Genomic DNA, 6,506 nt, shown 5'->3' with positions numbered 1-6,506 from the left:
CTGAAAGCTGGGTGGTTTTGGCGCCAGATGTCACCAAAAGAAAATAGGACAATGCTCTTATTTATGCACATAAAATTATCACTAAAATAGTGGAAAACTACAAACAGGATGAAGAGGCTGCCATCCTTGTGAAGATCAAGCCGATAGACACCTGGCGCTAATCTCTCTGTGTTTTAACAAACTCCTCAGGTTGGAGAATCCTTTGTTTTTAGTTTCCAAAGGCGGCCAAGAGAGGCACTCTTGTCAATCAAGAGACTCTCAGCTGAAGTTTGCTGCAAAGTCCTAAAAGCAGAGAAGCTGATTGCTTTTAAAAGTAGCAATAGTTAAAAGTTTAAACAGCAGTTTGCTAAATGTTGGGAGGTCCCATGGTGGACTTCTAGAAGAAACACGCCTTCCTCTGTTAGCAAATTAGAGCCATGTACACTTGATGGGACACGGTGTCTGCAGATGACAATGTTTCATTGTCCAGAGGAAAAATGACACTGAGCAAGGCCCACACACCCTCATTCCACAATCTTTCGCAATCCCTTCCCTTGAGACAACATCACCAGGCATTTGCCGACTCCAAATCGGAGCTGGAAACGTGGTTGTTTTTTCTGCTTTGATGAAGAAGAACTTTTTTTTCAGGACTTTGAAGTTTATTTATTGTCACTAAATTGCATTAATCATTTTTAAAGCTTATACTTTTGTTCACAACTTAAGGGTTTCTGAAGGGCATACCATCAGCGTAAATTCAAATAATTTGAAGAAATGTATCCAACAGTTACTTTTAATTGGCTGCAGAGCACGGTCCCCAATTTATTACAAACTTACACGCTATGGTTTAGAACTAATTTTAGGTTCCCCTTGAAGCTGGAATTCAAAACTTCACCGTGGCTCCACATGGTATTATCTGAGGAGAATGTTTGTTTCATAATTTGAAATAAGAACCTGGATCTTTTATGAGGCCAATATCATTTCCATATGAGGGTGCAGGAATGGTGGAGCCTCTGGGGTTGAGCTGACATGTTAGGAGCCAATTCAGCCCCAGTCTCCTGGGTGTGGGCCCTTCTGTGGGACCCTAGGTACAAGTTTCCACAACCCTTTGGTCAGCCAAAAGCCAGCCAGGAGCCTGGGGTTTCTGAAAACTTAGGGCCAGGACACTAACTGAAAACCCTCCCTGCAAGCATGTCCAGTAGCCACAGCAACAGAAGCCCTAGCCACCCCAGCAGAAGCAACAGAAGCACAGCTTCCACTGTGGCCTGATTTCCAGCACACTGTTCAACAAATAGAGAACCCATGGCCCTTCCCGAAATTCTTCTTCATCCCTTTTGCTGTTCTGACTTCCCTCCCTTTTCCTTGCTCTCCGGAGCACCTCGTATGCAGGCAATCTTTCTCAGCTCATCCAGCCTCTAGAAGTGAGTGAGATGATGTCCCAGCTTCAAGAGGATCACTTCCTATGGGAAAAGGAAATGGAATTGCTGGCCTGTGGATGCAGGTTAGAGAGATAGGAACTATCCTAAACTGACCCCAGGACAAGGACTTAGCTTCCAAATGGATCTGGGAAGGTGGGCCTAGAAACAGAAACGAAGGCAGAGAGAAAGTGAAATGGGGAGGGGCCGCTGAAATGTTTCCCAATGCACAGAAATAGAATTTTACACTTACTTCAACTTGGCCCCTTGCTTGGCACTGAGCAGACTTCAATGGCACTAGATACTGCTGTGTAGTACAATGTGAGAACTGCGACTAGTTTTATGAGTGCTGATGGGACCAGGAGCCTGGTGATGAGAGGGTCCTCTGGGAAGAAACCAAAGGTCTAAATCGCGATCTCAGGAGAAGTTCTCCAAGGAGTGAAACACATGCAAAGGCCCAGACTCAGGACTAACATACAACATACATGGAGTGGCTTTCTGATGACCTGGGGGTGGAGGGCTGGACTGAGGGTAGAAAAGGACCCAGTGAGGCTGAGGGGATCTGGAGGACTCTAGCTCTTACTTGGAGAGACTGAAGGCACTAAGAATGTGGACAAGGAGTGGGCTGGTTTGGAAAAAGACCTCACACCTGTTCAGAAGTCTCTGCTCTGTAACGGAATTCTTTCAGGTCCAGAGGTAAAGGGTGTGTGTACTCTGTGGTGCAGCTGCAGTGACCTCTGGGGGCATTGGTGGGTTCAGTGGATTTGGAGACAAAGCTTATGGGTCACACTGTGGAGTGTAGAACAAGGCAGGGGTAAAAGAAGGGCTGTTTTAGATTCCTCCTGGAGGTAGCCGATGGTTCCTGAGAAGGGTTGAGCCCTGGAGGTGGAGGACAAGAGATGTTTTCTGTGACACTGTGTAAGCATAAGTTGGGCATTTAAATTAGGGTCTCAGAGAGACAGCCAGGGCTACAGAAGGCAGGAATGTCACTATTGGGATACAAGGCCTTCAGTTAGCTGGACAGTGCCTTCTTTCTGAGCCACACCCACACTGCAGGGCAAGTTCCAAGATTTGAGAGCACAGACGGAAGTTGGGCAAATTGGAGATACAATGAAGGGTGTCTTACAAACCCCATAAAGGCCCTGTCCTACCCTAGTGCCCTTCCCTTCTAAGGTGGTCCCTGTGGGGCCTCCAGGGCCTTGCTGTATCCAGAGTCAAGCTCAGTCCTAAGCTGAATGCCTCTGCACCTTCTCTGCACCTTGATAATTCTGGTTTGCTCTGCCTTTCCTGCTTCCGTGTTCTGTGTTCTTTCTTTGGCTGACATGATTGTGAGGCACCCTTGTCCACAGCTACTTTTGGCCACTCTCCTATCCACTCGCTGCCGCCCACTTATTAGTCTGGCTGGGACCCTTGTTTGCGTGTGTGTGGTTTTGGCTTTTTCAAAGTCAACAACAAACTTCATATTGTTTTAATCTTTCTTCCCCTATTCTCATGTCTTACAGCTTTCCCTGCATTCATTTTTCTTTTTATTTGGAGACTTCATTGCGGGTTATGCTGGCAGATCTTCTGTAGGCTTGTGGGAATATTTTTATTGTGTCTTAAGATAGTTCTTTCTTTCAACTCTTAATATTTCTACTCCCTCTATTTCTATGTTGTTCTTCTCTTTTTGGAGTATTTTTCTTTTTATATTATTAATTCTTCCCTTGATTTAAGGAATGTACTGTACTTTGTCTGGACCCTATATGCCCCTCCATCTGAATAGTCACTTCACCTGCCACTGGCTTCTAATTTGTGACCATATCTTGTACGGTGTTTGCATTTCTTGGTGCAGTTTCTTTGACTAAGAGCTTGTCTTGACCTATAAGTGGATTTAATCACTTGGAAGTGGCATATATCACCTGGAACTGACATTTTTGTGGGGAGCACTTAACATGCAGACTTTCCAGTGAGGCCACAGACCAAACGGTCAAACACTAAAAGGAATGAGCTTCTAGATGTAGAACTGAATAAAGACAGAGTTTGGATGTTCCAAACATGATTTTATTTTTAAACAATTATAAACACATAATTGTTGTGTTTCATTTATACACAATATAACAGATCAACAGGATCATTGAAATAACTTTGTATTCAAATTAAAATGCTAAAACTAAAAAAAAAATCAGCTGAAATTAACCACGAAAAAGCCAGACACAGTGAATATATCTGTAATCTGAGCACTGGGGAAGCAGAGACAGAAGGGTACCAGGGCATCGCTAGCCAGCCATTCCTTCCTTCCCTCCCTCCCTCCCTTCCTCCCTCCTTCCTTCCTTCCTTCCCTCCCTCCCTCCCTCCTTCCTTCTTTTCTAATAAACATATAGTGTTTTGGTTTTGCAAGAGTCTACCAAGGACAAACCTTGATTAACAGAGTAAAACTGTAAGTTGCTGAGCTGTCCAGGACCAGGACTCACTCTGCTGTGGTTAAAGACATTTCCTTTAGGACTCTTGTATAAACACTTTTAGTCTTATCTAATTGACTCAGGCATATCAGAGAGCTGTTTTTAAATGTTCAATTTCTAGCCCCTAAAAGCTGGGCTTTTACCTGCCTACAATTCCAGTACTTTGGGAAGTAGAAGCAGGAGAAACAGAAATTCAAGCTCATCTTTAGCTACATATCAAGTTAGAGTTTAAGGACAGTCTGGGATACACGAGGCCGTGTCAAAACAAAAGTGGGGGCATTAATTTCTCCCTTCTTAGAGGAGGAAACCTGTTGGGTTTCCTTTGTTGGCCTATAGCTGACACTCAGTCATTCAGAACCCCAGCACAGACCCAAGCCCCCAACTCTCCCTGTCCCAAGCATAGCTTCACCTATTCATCCTCTCACAGTGAATGTCTAGGGTCTTGCCATGCCCTGTGTCCAGGCTACTCTCAAGATGTCACTCTAGGACCCTATCTCAGGGCAAGGCTCGGTCAGAAGCCAGGCATCCCCGTCCTCGGCCCACCCAACTGTTTGGTACAGGATTACATCTTTTGTCAGGTCTAATCTACTTGAGGAACCTTGGTAGTCAGTGAGAGATAGCAGGGATCCTAGACCCAGAGCAACCCTGTCCTTGTTGGGCACCTCCCAGAAAGGCTGTGTTGGGTGGCTGAAAACGTCAAGAAATTGATGCTCTGCCAAGGCCTAGGATCCTTAGACCTGCTTTGAAAGTATAGGTGTGGCCGGTTTGGGACTATGCTCTCTGTGGATGCCTAGGCTGTCATTGAGGATCCTGCGAGGTCAGGGACCACACCTCCTATCCAGCTGGCTTAGAATGATGGTTCTGCCATAGGCGGATGCACCCCAAAATAAAACAGACCAGCTCTGAGCCAACACCACCGTGCTGCTATGTGGGTCTTCTCCTTCCAGAGCCATACTGAGCAGAAACCCCCATCGGAGACTCTGTGAGTATGCAGGCATCCAAGTGACCTCAAATGCCTCTAGGACAGGCCCATGTTTGCTACATGGAATAATACGGTTTGGCTGGACTTCTGGGGACCTGTCTACACGTGGTGGTCAGTGCTCTCCAGAAACAACAGGGCTGTGCTGTCTGTTATTGATGTTTCTGCTTGGCCTGTGGGCAGGGTCTTACTCCCCAGCCACCAGGTACAGCTCTTGCTTTTGTGGTTGGGGAGCGAGGAGGGTTAGAGTTGTGTGATATCTGTACATGTGGCTTCTAGAGAGGAGTATGTAAGATCCTCATTTTTAGGCTTGATGGTCTCTGCTGCTTCCTTGTTGACTGCAGAACCACGGAAAGTCACTGTGCAAAGTATAGAAGTATGGACTTGGAGTGTATGTGTATGCAGCTGTGTGTACACACATGCAGCATGTATATGTGTGTGGAACCGTGTCGTTACTGTGATTGTCCTGCAGAACCATGCTGCTTCTTGAATCTCCACACTCCACGCAGTCTTCCTCATCTTCTGAGCTTTGAGTGAGACAGACAGTGAGTGGATGGAAAGAAAGTCCAGGTAGGCATAGGAGTGGTTTCAGGTGGGAGGTTGTGAGCGGAAAAGGCTTGGTGGAAGGCCTGTCAGAGGGGGAGCTGTGGTGAGGCTGCATGTGGGGTTGCACCCTAGAAAATGAGTAAGGGTTGGGCAGAAAGGAGGAGAGTCATGGTCCTTAGAGGAAGCTGAATATGATTGAGACAGGATAGAAAGACCAGTAAATTAGGAAGACAGAGGAAAGAAGAGGAGCCCCTCATTCCAAAGCCCAGTTGAAACTTCTTGCCAGCTTAAAAAAAATCAAAGGATTCAGTACAACATTTTCTGTGAAAGTTTCTGTCATACAGACAATATTCCTTTTATCTGCAGATATTTTATGTTAAAAGCAATGACCCAGATTTTAGGCCTGGTTATATATGACCTTAGGCGGGATATAATTATTTATTAAATGGCAATATTCTATTTCCCTGCTTTCCTGTGAGTTAAGGTTTTGCTATATCAATCGTAACCTCGTCAGTGTCCCCCAGGAATAACCCTGTGATCTCATTTGTGTTCTTTAGCCACCCTTTAGAGATGATAGGCTCCGAATCCACCAACATCCTATACATAACTCTTGTAGAAACAGTCAAGTGTAACTCTTCCAGGAGAAGCCCACACCCTGCTATCTCTCTGAGTGCCTTCCTTTCTGTTTCCAACTTTGCCTCATACTTTCTTATCCTGAAATTCTGGTTTTACCTAAGTCAAGGTGCCCTAAAGATTAAGGGAACTCCTCACAATGCTGTGGTCAACAAATATAGAATCATGCCTCTATCCAGCACTGCCCCCGCAACCCTGGGTCATCTTCTTCCATGTCTCAGGATGGATTACCCCCTCCCTCCTCCTGCCTCCAGGGTTTTCAGACCTTTAATGAAAGCTTGACGCATGCCACAGTGCTGCCAACCAGTCTTCCTTCACCACCATCCCACAAAGAATAAAGTTACTTCTGAAAGAAGGGAGTCTCCTTTAGATGGCCAGTCAGTCCCCCTTCATTCTTCATTCAGGCCCCATTCTTCCTGATGTAGCCAGGCAGTGTAGATGCCCACACTGCTGTGCTCCACCTTAACCTCCCCGTGTCTCGGCTAGGGACGAACAGTAACCATGTCCTATGGCAGAGTG

The sequence above is a fragment of the Myodes glareolus genome, chromosome 15 (genome assembly GCF_982192425.1).
Source record: "Myodes glareolus chromosome 15, mMyoGla1.1, whole genome shotgun sequence".
Classification (NCBI taxonomy): Eukaryota; Metazoa; Chordata; class Mammalia; order Rodentia; family Cricetidae; genus Myodes; species Myodes glareolus.
This window is presented reverse-complemented; position numbering follows the sequence as displayed.